This window comes from Equus asinus, chromosome 11, assembly GCF_041296235.1.
Source record: "Equus asinus isolate D_3611 breed Donkey chromosome 11, EquAss-T2T_v2, whole genome shotgun sequence".
Lineage (NCBI taxonomy): Eukaryota > Metazoa > Chordata > Mammalia > Perissodactyla > Equidae > Equus > Equus asinus.
Genome location: NC_091800.1, coordinates 81120295 through 81137553, shown reverse-complemented (window position 1 = coordinate 81137553; position 17259 = coordinate 81120295).

The window sequence follows — 17259 nt, the reverse complement described above, 5'->3', positions numbered from 1 at the left end:
CAGCCTCGCTGAGGTTTGGGAGGTGGCCCGGTGAAAGAAAACAGCACAATCGCCCCGCCTCGTCTTCCTTTTAGCTGACCTTGCACGCTAATAAATTCATCCTGTATTTTTCTGCTACTGCCAATTTATGGCCTACAGGAAACTAATCTTGTACAATAACTACCTTCCTGTACTTAGTTCCTGAATAGAGCCAAATGGATTTGGTGGCGGAAGAGCTCCTCCGCGGTTCCTGTGAAACAATGCTGCGCCCGCAGGAGCGAGAGGCCCCGCGCTCTTGCAGGCTCCACCGTGTCGTCCTGTTCTTGTTTGGGCTGCCGTGGACTTAAGAACGGAGAATAAAAACAGCCCTCTGTGCGACACCTCCCACAATGATCTCAGCCTCAAACGGGAAGATGTACGTTTGAAACGTGCCGGATAGACGCAGTTGCAGTGAATTTAGGGACAAAGACGCACGGGCAGTCGGCATCTCCCTGGAGTCTTTGATGAGAAAGACGGATCTGCTCTCCGATTTTTGAAAATCATCACAAAGGAGTGAATTTTGTCATGAGCTGATGAAAGAGTTATGGCCTCATTTCAAAGTCAAATGCGTTATTTGGGAGCTGGGGGGAGAGGAGAGAGAGAGGGAGGGAGAGAGAAGGAATTCGAACTTAGAGACATTTGTTCCATAGCAGTTTACAACCAGGTTGAGATTGGCGAGGACTAAAACAAGGGAATGTTGCCAAAAGGCAGGATGGTATCTGTGTGGTGTCTTTGCAGAGCTGCCAGTCACGGAGCTGGGAAAACTCAGTTTGTCCTTGAAAGAAACCCGAAGCCCTTGGTCTCCGATAAGCACAGGCCTCCTCAGGGCACTGCTTCCCCACTTCTGTCCATGCTGATCTGAGGATGGCATGTTCTCATCGATCAGTGCCGTGTGGACAGAGTCCACTTCCTGTATTAATTTAGAATGTTTTTCTAGAACTGTAATGAAGCCTCTAATGCAAAGGGAAATGGAGCCTTTTATAAAGGCCCGAAAATATCACCCTGACCAAGAGACGGGGCCGAGATGAAAGGAGGGCATAAATAATTGCAGCTGGGTCAGAGCAGGCTCACCTGCGTGCGGAGCTTTCAAACCCAGAGTGGAGGGCCCCCATCTGGACACACTGGGTTGGAACCCCTGGGGCCTGGCCGAGGGGCTGTATTTTCCAAAAGTCCCACCGGGGGCTGACAGGGTGAGCACCAGGAGTTGAGAGGGGCTGCCCGTGACCATCAAGTATTTCAGACTGGTGAGGAAGCTGTGGTCTCTGTTGACAGTAAGAATCTTGTGAGCATTAAGATTACGAATGAAAAGTAATAAAACCGCTTGTTATATATTGGGTGATACCATGAATGTTTTAAAAAATCTTTATTATGGTGACTAGCCAGTATTATCATCATCGTTATTATTAATATCAGTAGGATTACTGTATGATTCAAACGGTGCCTTTGAACGGTGGAAGTCCTACATGGGGCTGGGTGGGAGGAACTGAAGCTTCCAGAGTGGGCTGGAGTGAACAATGCAAGGATGATTGGCAGTGGCTAATAAGGAGATCAAAGAAGTGACTTTGTTCCTCATTTATTTAGTAGTCATTCCACCTCATGCTCCTAAACGTAACTAGGATAATATTTACGCCTCGTGTTTGTGCAGCATAGCCGTAATTTTATAGCCTCAATATTCCTTTCAGATCCCTGTCTCCTTCAACCGTTTGAGCCTGAACATGAAGCAGAAAGAAGTGACTGTGGTAGGACTCTCTCCACATGGCAGACTGGCCAGAAGGGGTCTAGATTGTTATCAAGAAGGAGAAAAGCATCAGGATTTGGCCCTCCTCCCCTCAGAGGGTTGACACGGTGAAGGGACAGGGAAAACCCACTGAACAGAGCAGGGCTCAGGAAGGAGAACCACTCAGCCCTGACATACAGCTGGTCGTGGAGGCCCTGCGCTGGGGACCAGCACTTTCAGTTTCAGCTCTTTGCCTCTTGTCCTAAGAGGCGCACTGAAACCCTGCTTTGAACAGTTGAGGGGCATCGTGAATAGGGAAGCTCCTTGCAGACTTCCTCCACCTCCGCTCCTGGGAGCACTGGGGCTCCCTGCCACCTGCCCTCGCAGCACAGGCCAGGCACTCAGTGCATATTGGGGGCCAAAAGGACACCCCGATAGATGGAGGAACACGGTGGGGCTGTTCTGGGACCCCAGCCCTCCCCAGGCTCTCCCTTCCGTCAGATCTCAGCTTCCCAGTGCTGTCAGGCGAGGTGGTTCAGCTGCTGCTCAGTGAGGTGTCGAGAGGACATCTCTGGTTGCGGGGAGGGAGTTAAAACCAGATGGCCTGGTTGGTTATAGCAACAGGCCGGCCATGGAGCTCTGGCCACAGCCACACGCCTTCACTGTATCCATGGGAGTGTCCTCCATGTCTGCTTTCGGTCACCGAGATGGTCCTTATCGATACAATGGCTCTATGGTTAGCCTTGAACATTGGTATTATTTACGTATTTGAAAGAAGAGGCTCAAGGAGAGCAAGTACGTCCAATGAGAAGACCTCAACCCGGGAGCCCCTCATCCTGAGTGTATTGGCTGTGAGCTTCCAGTTGCAAGGCAAGATGAGACTTGACCTGCTGTGCTGTGACGATTCCAAAGCATAGAGAGGATATTGGCCGTTGGGAACAAGGAAGGAAAGCTGTCTGCTTCTAGGAAGAGTGGACATAATTGTGCAGACGGCCCCCACCAGCCAGCACGGAGGGTGAGCCAGGAACGCTGTTCCACTCCCTAGGCTGTTGGAAACATCACTTGTATTGAAATGCGCTCACGTGATTTTTGCTACAGAGTTCTGCCGTGACGAGGACTGTGTCAATGAGTGAAAGCCCTTAGAGTAAGGCCCTGGGAATCAGGGGAGCGCAGGGCTCCGAGAGCAGGTCGTGCGTGAGTGAGAGGGTGAGGAAGTCCTGCTCGTCACTCGCTGGCTGGGTGACCGAAGGCAAGCCACCAAGCACGTCTCTGTCTCAGGTTCCTCATCTATGGGAGAGAGAATAATTGTCCCCCTTCATAGGACTACTGTAATGATTAAATAGCAGAGTGACCTTCACCACATTATTTGCTTATTTCTTCTTCTTTTCTTTATTGAGCTATAATCAGCATATAACAGTATACTAATTTAGGTGTGCAACATAATGAATGATCCGATATTTGTATATATTGCGAAATGGTCATCGCAATAAGTCTTGTTCACATCCATCACCGCACGCCAAGTTATTTAAACTTTCTGGGACTCAGGTTTCACATCTCCTCGGGGGAGGGGTACCAATTAAACTCCCTTCGCAGGCTGTTTGCGATGCTCACGTGAGAGGTAGAGGAGAGCATTTAGCACACAGCGTAAATGGTAGCTCTAGTTATTTTTAGTGTTGCCATTATCCCCGGTCCTAAGATTCTCTGAGCTCTTCTCACTGGATGTTCATTTGACTGGGTTCCAAGGACAGACATTTCTCTGCTCGCTCTGGTAGAGCCAGTCAGCCTTTTCCGATCCTCCTGGGTTGGCAGCTGACGGATGTCATCTGTTGGTCTCACTGTCCTTTACTTGGGACTCTGGCAAACTGCGGGGCTTTCATCACCACACGCTGCACCAGCATCCGAGGGCATGCCTGTGTCATCACAGCTAACACTCATGTGGCCTGGGAGCCACTCCAGGTCACTGCTAGGGAGAGTGGACACAGGAATGCCCCTGGCGGTGCAGAGGCTGTGAGGGGTTCCAGGAACTTATTTTTATCAGAAGTTTTTATCTTCACTTCATGCATAAAGGTACTACCCATAGAAAGTCTGAAAGAGTTTTTAAACAAGTGTAACTACTTATGAAAACGTTGCAAGTACAACACTGATAATTTTTTCCTAAACCTTTTGAGAGTAAATGGCCTACACAATGTCCCAAAACCTCTGAATTTTTAGTGTGTATTTTCTAAACACAAGGATATTCTCCTACATAACCACGATAGAGCCAACAAAATCAGAATTCAAAATGATACATCACTGCTACCTAATTCTCAGACCCCTTCATGTTTGACCTAAAAATATCCTTTAGAACAAAAGGATCCACTTCAGAACCACACGTTGCATTTAGTTGTCACATTTTTTTATTCTCCACAATCCTGGAAACATTCCTCAATCTTTCTTTGACTTCATGACTTTGGCACGGTGATGATTACGAGCTGGGCCTTTTGGAGAACTTCCCTCAGTTTGGCTCTGCCTGATGTTTCCTCACGATTCGGTCATGCGCCTGGCACGGACGATGCAGGAGCAATTCGTCTCGTTACTGATGGTGTTCACTGGACACTTGATGGGGTGCTGTCAGCTGCCTTCTTCACTTCTTTTCCCCTTTGTCACTAATATGTATTGGGTCGGAACTACTTTAGAGCTATGTAAATATGCTGCTTTTCATCCAACATTTAATTTATCCATTTCCGTATTTATCTTTTTCAGTGTAGACTCATGGTTTCCATTTCATTCAATGGATTATAATCTGTTATTATTGACAAATAGAAATGGCGAGCAATAGGATATATTGGAGTATATGAGGAAGACATTTGGTGTAAACCTAATTCGGCCTGACTTTGTTTTTTCCAAAAAGGGCCTGACTGTGGCCATTGAGCACGCATTGTATATCTGCTTTAAACATTTACTATGGCAAGAACAAATGGCCTTAAGATAAAGGTGCAGCTTCCCCCTACATTGGCATTTCCTTAAGGAGAAGCATCTTTCCCTAGGCTAGGAACTGATTGCTGCATTCACCTTTGACCACCCAGCTCACCTGTGACCACCCAGCTCGAGACAACAGACCTGCCACCCTACTGAGTTCACCCAGACAGCAGACCTACCTGCTGTTTCCATCAATCGCTGTGCCGACAGAGCAGTCTCGCGACTATGGTCAAGGGACATTTCAATCATATGTGAAACATCCTGTTTGGGGGTATATAACCACTCTGTATACCTCACTTCTTTGGTGCCCTTTCTTCCTTCGGGAATAAAGGCCCCAGGCCATGGTCCTCAGATTTTAGTTCAGAATAAACTCTCCCAAATTTTCATTTATAGATTGGTTATGGATTGTTTTTGTCGACATTATTGTCACTCATCTTGATGCTCAAATGTTCTCAGATTTGGGAGAATCTGGGAATGGAGTCCCTTCAAGATGCCCTATGTGTCATGATTCTTTAGGTCCTTCTTCACTATCTGGTATGACAACAGGTTTCAGACTCATCCTCGCCGTGCCCTGCCCTGGACTGTAAGTCAGCCAGGAGCACTGGTTGCTCTGAGAAGAGAATGGGATTTAGAAGCCAAGATCTGGGCACTAGGTGTGCTGATCTCAGCAGACAGAGCTGGTCACCATACTCATGTACACACACACATTGATATCTATGTTTATTTCTAGATGTATCTACTCCATATTGAAATCCATGAGTTCACCCCAGGACCCACGTTCAAATCCAGCCCCACAGGGATGGTCCTAGCTTTTGCCCTGTTGGTATTTATAACTCTGTCCACAACAGTGAGCGCCCCCAGCCACTTTCTATCACCACTGCCACCCCTCCCCCTGGACTGAATACTCCAACCCTCCAGATTCTGTTTGGCTTCCCACCAGACCGCACCCCCATGTGGACTTCCTCCTGAATCTGTCACTGCTCTGACATCCCTGTCTGGACTGACCCCAGCTGTAAGCTTTCCTGGTGTTGCCCGGCACCCTCCTACATGCACGCCTCCTCCCTGCCAGGCTCTGGCACTTTGCTCTGGAGCCCAGCCCTTCCAATTCCCCTCCTCATCCAACTGGGAGCCTTACCTCCACTTACCCTCATCCTGCTCAGGCTCCCAATCTCAAAGTGCCCTCCCCCAAGACCCCATCCCACTGGACTCTGATGCCACAGCTGCACCACACACCTGTGTGCACCCTCAATTCCAGTCCTCCTTGACACTGTTGTGCCATCCCACTGGACTCGGACACCATAGCCCCACTACACCCCCTGGGTGCCCCTGCATCTGGCTTGAGCTCCAGTGAGCCTTGCCACATGCCACCCTTGCCCACTGTGCTCCTCTGTGGCTCCTTCCACCCGGCATGGATATCCACCTTGCTCCAACTCATGTAGTGTTAATAAAAGTTCACCCTGTTATGCCCTAGGGATTAATAGGCATGGAGATTGGTAAGGAGAAGACAACTTCTCACCCAGATCTACATATGGATCAGCAATGCCTCTGGTGATATAACTGGGGATGGATGGGGGACATCTTGAGTAATTGCTTGACCCAAGTTTTGATAGAAGCGCAGTGGCAGTAACCTAGCCAGTGGCTTCCATTTAAGTATCTGTAACTGGATATGCTTTTAATGTACCGAGCTTTTGAATGGAGCCCCCTTATTTCTTTCTTACCATTAGATGACTCTGGAAATCTACCTGGGTAGGTGAAGACACTGTGTCAGCTTTTTTCCCAGTGTGGTCAGGGCCCAGGGCGATGCTCTCAAGATTCTTCTTGTGGCCTCGAGAATCAACTTGTACCTAGAGGCTGGACTCACTGTGCTGGGTATGCTTGCTCTGGCCCAGAGCACTTCAATATGCAGTAACGTGTTTACTAAGCTGCAGTGGGCATTAATGTTCACTCAGGAAATGCCAATAAGCCAGCCAAAGGAATTCTGAGGCCAGTACCTATTAGCAAAGGGGTGGCATATGGCCAGGGAGAGGAGGCCACCATGGGGAAAAGATGGCTGGGCAGAGAGACCTGCTTACGCGTGGTTGGCTCCTTCTCTCCTCGAGTCATGGAAGTTCCGACTTCTCCCACCTCCTCTGAAGATACTGACAATCATTCTAAGGGCGTTTTCAGGGACAGCTGCCTGTAGATAAAGAATTTATTATGTGATAAAGTAGGCACTTTAAAAATCAAGTGGAAAATAACATTTTGGTTTAGCAAATAATGCTGCAACATCAGCTAATGTTTGTAAAAACATAATAAAGCAACAAACAAAAAAACTTAGATTCCTACTCCAAAGAAAATACAAAAAAGTCCAGATGGATTAGTCCGTGAAATATAAAAAAGAAAAAATCAAGATCTAAACTAAAACATAGGTAGAAATATAACTAACCTCGGAAGGATGTTTTCTAAGCATAAATCAATTGAAGAAACTACAGAGGGAATAGTCATAGATGCGACTATGTAAAAATAAAACACAAAAAGGTCAAATGAAGAAAAACTAAGAGGAGGAACAAAATTAAAAGCCAAATACAGACAGGGTAAATATTTACAACATTTTGGACAAATGATTAATGGCCTTAATTTATGTAGATCTTTTGCCAATCAGTAAAAAGAGGATGATGATCCAAAAGAGAAAGTTTCTGAGGATAAGAACAACAAATTGGAAACGGCCTAAATGAACTTTGATCAACCAGAGAATGAGGGAAGGATATTCAAAATGTTCTGTCAGTCCTGATGTAAGGATAGTCAATCTGACATAGGTTGCAGTGACATATTCTGGTGTTACTTACAAACGAGGCTGAGAAAAAGTTGCAAGAAAACAATCTGAAGGGAAACTCTTCATCCTGGCCCGGCGTTTTGCCAACCCCCAGCAGGCAGGGCCTGGTGACACAAGAACATCACTGACGAATCATCATTATATTTCGTTTCATGACCACACACAAGTTATTCTTGGGTAAAACGCATCATAAGTTTTTCCTGCTAGTTTTCCACCATGAGCATTCACTCCCTATCAAATAATCCATCCAATTAAAATAATAAGAAAAATAATGCTACTAGCTGACATTTGCTGCGTGCATTCCAGTTACGGTGCTGTATATACATAATTTTATTCAGTCATCACAGTAAGCCTATGAGGTGGGTTTCATTATTATTATTATCATCCCCATTTTATGAATGAGGAAATTAAGAGTCAATGCCTTGTCCAAGGGTCATGTTTCAGTTAGTGTCAAAGATGGAATTCAGACCCAAGTCCCAGAGTTCGGCTTGGTGCCCAGAGATCTGAACCTTGATGGTAGATACTCATCATCATCAACATCATCATCTTCATCATCTTCCCTGCTTCCTAATTCTTTAATTGGCATTAGTAATGGGCATCTCCCTGAAACATCACCGTAGAAGGAGTAAACCACCAACACACAATTCCTTGTGCTTTGAAAGGAAATATGATAATTGTGAAACGGAGCTCTGTGCTCCAGCTAAAGAAAACAATTAAGAAGCTTCCACAATGCAGTCCCTTGTCTGTTCCTCAGTCCATTTTTTCTGATTTTATTATTAAGAATATAGATTCAAGATAGGCTTTTCCGAAAGCTAGAAGCTCTCTCGGTGGCTGACTGAGGCCTGAATTTTCCTTTTCGACACCCGTAGCCAGAGCTACCAGCTCAGACGTCTGATTTCTGACCTAGATTTTTACCAGATTTAAGCCCCCTGGAGGCAAAAGTCAGGTCTGCTTGCCTGTAGCTGTGTGTCCGGTGCCTTGCCCAGGGCCTCACTAGAGTGATTGTGCAATAAGATTTGTTTAATTTCCATCCTGCGTCCTAGGCTGTGCGAATGTGTGCGTTTATCTTAGAAAGAGATAATACTTAAAAGAAGTGAGAAATGTCTAAAAATTAGGTACCTTCAAAAGAAGAGTCATTGAGATGATTGGATAGTTTCTCCAACTTCCAGAAGTTTTATTAAAATCTTTTCCTTCTAATCTGTAAAAATGACTGGCCCCACAAAAATCAGCTGGTAAGTTAGGGGCATGCAGGCGTTTCCAGTGATTACGAACAAAGGCCGAGTTCCTTAGTTTGGCATCAATGGTCCCTTATGATCTGGTCTGTCCAGGCTTGTTCCCGATGGACCCTCCCCGCCCCTCTGTGCCCCACATACCCTAGGGCTGCAATATTCTTGCAGTCCATCAACTGTGAAGGCTGTTTCACAGTTCAGGGCCTGATTCATGCTGTTCCTGTGCCCCCAGTGCCCCCTACCCTCTGACCTTTGACACCTTTTTTTTCTCAAGGTGCATGTCCAATGCCCCATCTCTACAAACCTTTTCTCTGGTTGCACATTCTCAGTGTCAGGTGAACTGATCTCTCCTTCTAGGCTCTCATATCAGTTCCCCGGGGCTGCTGCAACAAGGCACCATGAAGTGGGGGCGTAAAACAACAGAAATGCAGCCTCTCATAGTTCTGGAGGCCAGAAGTCCAGAATCAAGGTGCTGGCAGGACTGGTTTCTTCTGGAGGATGGAGTCTGCTCCATGCCTCTCTCCTCGCTTCTGCTGGCAATCCTTAACATTCCTCGGCCTGGAGACACATCACTCTAGGCTCTGCCTCCTTCGTCACATGGTGTTCTCACTGCTTCTCGTCTCGCCTTTCTCTTCTTGTAAGGACTCCAGTCCTTGGATGAGGACCCACCCTAATCCAGTATGACCTTATCTTAAAGCTACATCTACAAAGACCCCTTTCCCAAGGAAGGTCACATGCTGAGGTCTGGGTAGACATGAATTTTGGGGGGACGCTCTTCAAACCAGCAGAGGTCCCACTCAAACATGGGGATGTCCTTTATACCAGAAAGTTGTCCTGTCTGGGTCCCAAATCCCAAAGTATAGACCCATGTCAGTACGTCAAGAAATGCTCACTAATCCAAAGCAAAACAGAAAAGGTATGACAGTGATAGACCTTTAGATTGGTGGAATGATAGAATGACTGACAGATCAGAACAGCTTTTCTAGCTATCCCCTCTTGGCAAGCGCTGTTCTTTATTCTGAGATTGTATTCTTCTTTTCTGTTTTTTTTTTTTCTCTTTTATTTGGTGAGGTAGATCATCCCTGAGCTAACACCTGTTGCCAATCTTCCTCTTTTTGCCGAGGAGGATTGGCCCCGAGTTAACATCTGTGCCCATCTTTCTCTATTTTGTCTGTGGGGTACCTCCATAGCATGGCTTGATGAGTAGTATAGGTCTGTGCCCAGGATCTGAACCCATGAACCTGGCCTGCTGACATGGAGAATGCCAACTTAACCACTACACCACCAGGCCAGGCCCTCTTCCTGTTTCTTTTCAAATTAAAAAGTATTTTTTTAAATGAAATGATGGTATTATTTGGTAGAAAGAGTTATAGGGAATTATCCTCATTTTGAGAATCGTCCTTAACTAACAACTCTAAATCTGCCTCTTCTTTTTCTTTTTCTTTCTTTGTCATCTGCTCTCTTGCCCCATTTTTGTGGATCTGTGACACCCCAGTCTGGGACCACAGCTTTATGGCTTATTTATTTGTACATCTGTCTCCCTCTGTTTGATGAGAAGTCCTTGAAAGTAGCAATAGAATATTATCTACTTTCCTTCTTCACCGTGCAACCTTTGTCTAGCTTGTCACATTCACTGAAGGAAGAAATAGATGGTGAGTGGGCACAGGAATTGGTGAGGGGTGTCAAGGCCTGGCCACTCAGCTACTTCTAACAGAATGGCCACCTCTGAGCAAGACCTGAGGCTAAGGCCAGCAGAAGTCGGTTGTTGAAGAAGAAAGAGAGCAGCATGTTGATTTTCTCCGGTTTCTCCCTGGAGAGCAGCCTGAGTCTGGTCCGTGATGGGGGCTTTCTGCTGGACCAGTTTAGTGGGGGGCACTCAGGTAACGAGGCGGAAAGCTCCCGGCGTGCTTGTTGACCACTCCTCCCAACGTGCGTCATGAGAGGGCGTCTAGAGCAAAACTAGGATTACTGTGTTGGTCATTTGTGCCCAAAAGTACTTTCCGTAAAGAACTCATTGGATGTACAAATAACTCTCGTGTAGCCCTGGTAGCTTTTAGAACGAATATTTCTCTTTTTCTTGACACTGAAATGGAAGAAGGAAAAGAGAAAGAGTGAAGGACCGATTAACCTGCCTGGAACGGGAGGCAGGGACCAGGGAACCGCAAGTTTCCAACTGTAAATATGGGGCTTCGGGAGAGCACAGGTCTGTGGCTGGGCTATCTGCCTGGAGGAGGGGAAATCGACTTATCAGTACAATTTTCCCAAGGAATCTTTCAGAAGACAAAGATTTTCCTGTTTTTAACTTTAACTTTTGCAACTTAATCCCTGTTTTCAGAGGCTCACTGGGAAATTTTGAGCTCCTCTCCCCAGAGCAAGCTGCCTCCGGCCCAGTTTCCACCCTGAAGACACGCCAATGCATCCTCATCCTCTAAAACTCAAGACCATTTTTCTTATGAAAGAAGCCACTTATATTCAATGTAGATAAAGTGCAAAATATAGATAATCAAAAAAAAGGAAAAACCACCCTTAATTCCCCTGCCCAAGGATAATCACAGTTAAAATTCTGGTGATTGTGGCAGAATTTTTCTATGCATTTTACTTACTTTTACAAAAAGACAATCGTACCTCGCATTCTGTCGTGTAAACTGATCTTCTTCTCCCCACTTAACTCTGTCCCAGGAGCTTCTTTTCCTGTCGTCAAATAACCCTGGCCATCACCATTTTGGTGGCTCAGCACTATTCAGTTGTGGAATATGTCCTCCTTTATTTAGGTAATTCTCTACTATTGTATGATACTTTTAATTAGCTCTGTAAGATCCCTTTGTAAATCTTTGGTAAATTCTGGAAACTTGTATTTGGAAATATATGTATTTATGTATAAACTTTTTAAAACACTGCAACTGATGGGTATGTGGAAACCATGGGATGCACACAACACTGCACCCACTTCCTATATTTGTATCAAATTACTTGGTTACATAATAGGATTGGATGAATTCTGGGGCAACTGCTTCTTCTGGTCCCACATTATAGTATCAAACCACAGCCATAACCAATAGGTTCAAAACTACAGCGCCCATTTGGAAACAAATAAGGTTGTTAATTGGTATTTAAAATGGACTGATAGGCTGAAAAAACTTATGTATATTTATTTGGTTTCCCTCCATTTTCTCTGGAATTTGGCTCTTTTTAAAATGCCCTTACAGAAAAGGTTAAAAACTGAGTATGCTGCCGAGATTGACCTCCTGAGGCAGGTGAGTAAGGCTGCTCAGCTGGGGCCCTCATGGTTTCAGAGCAGTGACGAGAAATTATACGAGCTAGTCATCGAATGCGGATGTTTATCTGCACCGGCATTCATCAGGGACAAACACCAGATCCACTTGTAATTTTTTCCCTACTGTTGGCAAGGCATTACCAAAATCAAAATTGAGCTGGTGTAAGTGAGTTTGGAGACTATATATATATTTGTTTTAAAATGATGTTCTAAAATTATAGCTGAAGCGTGTGGGCACTGGTCCCAGAGCACCGCATTCCCCTCCACGACAGCGCTGCTAGAGAGAAAATGTATTTGCTCTGCTAAGATTTGCTCTTAGGATTTTCGAATTTGTAGCTTGCAGGATCCCATCCAGAAAGATGAAGAGTTTTTAATCCAGTCTATCCCAGTAAGCAAATATATACCATTACGTGTGGAGCATATTGATAGTGCCAACTTAGACAGATGCATATAAATATAAAAAGAAGGACTTTGTTTATGTTCTTTGATTCAGGGTTTAAGATAGAGAAAAAAGGAAATGCACCAAGGTCTGCCTACTTCCCTCTGAATCTCCCAAGACTCTTTCCTCTGTCAAATTAAGTAATTTCGTCTTTAATATAAATGCTTTCACAGGGCTTGATTCTTTTAAAAATACAAACCAAAGCTTTGCATTGCAAATCTGAGACTCAGGAATCTGCAAAAATGTAGTGTTTGGATTTTGACTGTGTGACAGCCTCAAGCATGGGCCATGGTCCTGAGGCGCATTCAACTCTTGGATGGTGGACTCCATGGACATCTGCTGACACATTCGGTGACAAATGTTGTTCTTGTTCATTCTGGTTGTCACCAGTAAAAATGGACAGCCATTTTCTCTTATGTGCATTTCTTACAAAGATGGGATAGCGGGAAGGAGAGTGCAGAGGCAGAGGAAAGTGTCAAGTAGGAAATGTACAGGAGAAGCAGAACTAAGCGATTCAGCCTTGGAACCATCAAAGGGAGGACTTCGTGAGAAACGAGGCAGCTGCAGCGAACATATTCAGCATGGCGGGGTTCCTCCTAACTGTGGCTCATCATGGGACAGGTTCTCAGATCCGGGCTAGCGAAGACAGGACCCACTGGCAAAGGGAGTTTTACCACTTTCCACACCACCACTAGACCAACTTCTTGCTCCTGTCCTCTGGATTAGAAGAAGTCTCTTCAGAAACGCTTTAGCCCCCAGTTAAAGAAAATGCAGAAGAGAAATTTTGAGCATGTGGGAAGCAAGCATGTCGTATTTCTCCACGTTGGGATTTTGGAGAAGCACAGAGTGCTGGGTTACCGTGGAGGCGGCCGTAGTAACCGACTCCTTCTTACTTCCTGGTTCTGCTCCTCTTCCCGCCTCTCCCACAGAGGGTGCTTCTCATCTTGCATCCAGTGGGCTGTCTTCTCTCCCTGCAAGGGACTTGCAAGGCCTCGAGCTGATAAGACTTCTGGGCCACCGATTCCTTCTGAGAGGTTCAGATGGAAGGTATGGGCCACATAAAGGCACTTGTTAATATTTAAGAATGCTAGGCCATGCTCTAAAATTTTTCATTCAATTTCTTACATTTTCCTCATAAAAGCTGTTCTATTTATTCTCCTTTTATAAATGAGGGAAGTCCTAGATATGTCAAAATTTACCCTGTTTACTCTTACAAAGGGGCAGCCAAGATTCAAACCGAGATGTTTCCCTCCAAAGCTCTCTGTCTTCGCCCGGCGAGCGGCCTTGTATTTCTCCCGTGAGTATTCTTCTGACATACCGTGAGGAATTCCCACAGATTGGGCCTGATCTCCCCCGCACACCTCTCAGAAACAGTAACCAGGCCAAGAGCGACGCCAATCTGTCCATGTGGCTTTGATTCTTATCCTCTCTTTCGACATTCCGGAAGGCCCTGGGATCCAGGGGGGCTTCTACCCCAAAGCTAGGAAGAAATTCTGCAAGTGGAGCCTTAAAGAAGGTTGCTCAGAAGGCCTGTTATGGCTAAGAGTTGTGCCGTCTCAGATTAATCCTATTTCAGCTCTGCAAAGTCGCTTTGGGAATCGTTCCCACCCATTCTACTCACGAGATATGGTTTTCTCTTGTTATCCATCCCTGCTTTGGGAGAATCCATTGAGAAATCCCTTGCTTGTCATTTGACTGCATGTTATTTCTAAGTTCAAGAGGAAAAGAGGGAAAATTGGGAAATGAAGACATCCTTGGTTTAGAATTTAACTCTTCCCCTGAAATTGGAAACAAGCCTGTCGTTTATGTTGAAACTTCAGCCTGGCTTAGCTCACAAAACACCATCTATCAAAATTCCTAGCTTGCAGAGTCACTCTGCCAGACTCAATTATAGAGTTAATTCCACCCTAACTGGAAACAGAGGCTTTGGTCCATTTCCTCTCCGAAATCTCTGGGGATGCCTTTGATACAATTCCAGTGTGTCCAAGTTCAAGCCAGCTCGGTATGAATCAATGGGCACTTTCTGGCTCATCTATGAATATAGAAACACACATGTGCACACACCGCCCCCCACACACACATGTGCACGCACCCCACACTCACACACACTCACACACATACCCCACAGCCACACACACACACACACACACACGTGGGCACGCACCCCACACTCACACACACTCACACACATACCCCACAGCCACACACACACACACACACACGTGGGCACGCACCCCACACTCACACACACTCACACACATACCCCACAGCCACACACACACACACACACACGTGGGCACGCACCCCACACTCACACACACTCACACACATACCCCACAGCCACACACACACACACACACACGTGGGCACGCACCCCACACTCACACACACTCACACACATACCCCACAGCCACACACACACACACACACACACACACACGTGGGCACGCACCCCACACTCACACACATACCCCACAGCCACACACACACACACACACACACGTGGGCATGCACCCCACACATGCAGAATCCCAGGGTCCTTTCTAACATTTGGTCGGAACATCTTTGAAAAGGTACATTCTTCCTTAACATTTACAAGCCATACATGTTGACTTCTTTGTGTTCTTTTCTTACAATTTGTTTTCGTAGATTGCTGCCTTCATTCTCTTCCTCATTGCAAAAGTCACATTTAGACGAACAGGAACTGACAAGAACAGAACACTGTGTCTTAAGTGAACTCACCACAGAGTGTATTACAACATTGCTATCATCACATCGCTTCCTTCGACTGAAAGAATTCCTGCCAGGTCTGATCTGCAACCGAATTGTGGCTTTAACTCCTTGTGCTAAGAATATCGTGGGTAGTCTAACACAGTGTACATCATTATACACCTGCTCAGATGCGTGGAGAAAAGTATATTTGTACAAATATATGAAGGGTTACTCCTGGATATACTATTCTTCTCATTCATTAGCTTTTAGATAGTAGATGCAAAGTCTTCTGCTTTTTGTTCAACCAGATATATTAAGCAAAACTGCATGAAATTATCATCTTTGTAGGTGAAAGTGATTGAATATCATCAATTTCATATGTCTTACCATTAAAGATAAGCTTACATATTGGAAATTTCAGATATAAATAGGATTCTGACTTTTGACAATATTGTAAGACTTCTGACAAATAGCTCAAGACAAAGCATAAGATTTTAAAATGTATTAAGTTAATGGATTAAACTATGGTAAATTTCAAAAACAAGAATATATAAATACTCGAACTTTCTAAACAAGGACACTTATGTTTAATAATAAGCCAAGCTATTGTATACAGTACAAGAAAGCATGTGCTTTAGTAGAAAAAGACAAGGTACAGAGTGTAATATGAGCAGATCCGCACTTTTAGTGAAATGGCAGTATATAAAATTTTATTAGGTTCTTAAGATATTAATTTAAAAAATCACAATGTGGTCATACAGGCAAAATATACTCCTGAACAGGAAAAGCACTTTTGAAAATTATATGTTGTATTACCACCAGAAACCCAGAAAGACAGATTAAACTAGAGCCACAAGAAGAGCAGATGCATACAACTATAATTTAATGGGAAAAAACAGTAGTTTTGTCTTTCTTGTGTGAGGATGAACCAGTTTGATTTTAAATGTAGCTCCATTACCAAATCTCATGTGAGTTTTTCGTATAACTGGGAAGTTACAGCAATTTTTAACCCAAATTTTCAAATAATCAGTTGCTCACGAGGTCAAGTCATCCGAGGACACATCCAGTGCTCAGGGTTGGTTGTTCTGAGATGGGTCAGCTGGCCAACAGGTCCCCTTTAGGGCTCCCACGTGACAGAGCACCCCAGGCCTCTGCCTTCTAGGACCGCGGTGAACAAACCTTAGATCCACCTTGGTCCGAATTTCATTTCTGAGAACGAAAGTAAATTGTCATTTAGCTGGGCGGGTCCCTTTCTGACACTAGTTCTGGACATTCAAATCCCAGGCCTCGGCGTCTGACCACTTGAATTTGAGGTTCTTCTTAGTCTTATGACCTCGGGCCAGTCACTCAACATGAGTGCCAGTTTTCTCCTGTGTAAAGCTGGGGTAACAGCAGTCTCTTCTTCAGAGAACGGAGGTGGGGGCTGAGTCCCCAAATTCACGTAGCGCTCTGAGCGCTGTGCCTGGCGCACGCCGAGCACGCGGTCAGTGTTTCCGGAGAACGCTATGTGCCCCTGGATTCCTTTCCGTGCTGGGACTTTTAACCCTGGGTCTCAGGCCTTTGGCAATAAGGAAACACTTCATTTCCGGCTTGGGGGAGAAAACCATGATTCCAGCTTTATGACAGGAAATACAATCCAAACAATACCATTTTTTCCCCTAGACTCAAATTTCCTCCTTGAGAACTACGCGGCTGCCTTTGCTGAATCTCAACTGACTTTTACAATAGTGGTTTCCAAAGGCTGGTTTCCTACGCGCATTCTGTGCATTTCAGGACACATAATGTATATATTTTTTCAATGTCAGAATTCTCTTGCCTAAATGATCTGAGCCGGGGCTCTAACTCGCCACTCTGTCACTTTTTCTACAGAGGAGAAATTCCTAACGGGGTCAAAGGGAGCATTTGGACGCCAGACTTCCTTGGTCTCACCGCAGTGTCATAAATCTCAGAGTTGAAGGGAATGTTCAATATTATTGTTCTAATCCCTTCAGTTTGCAGGTGATGAAAGTGAGACTGAGAAAGAAGAGGGCAGATGTGTGCAGCTACTTGCTTGCAACTTTGCAGAGTTTAAATACTACAGTCTAAATCTTAGAGAAACAG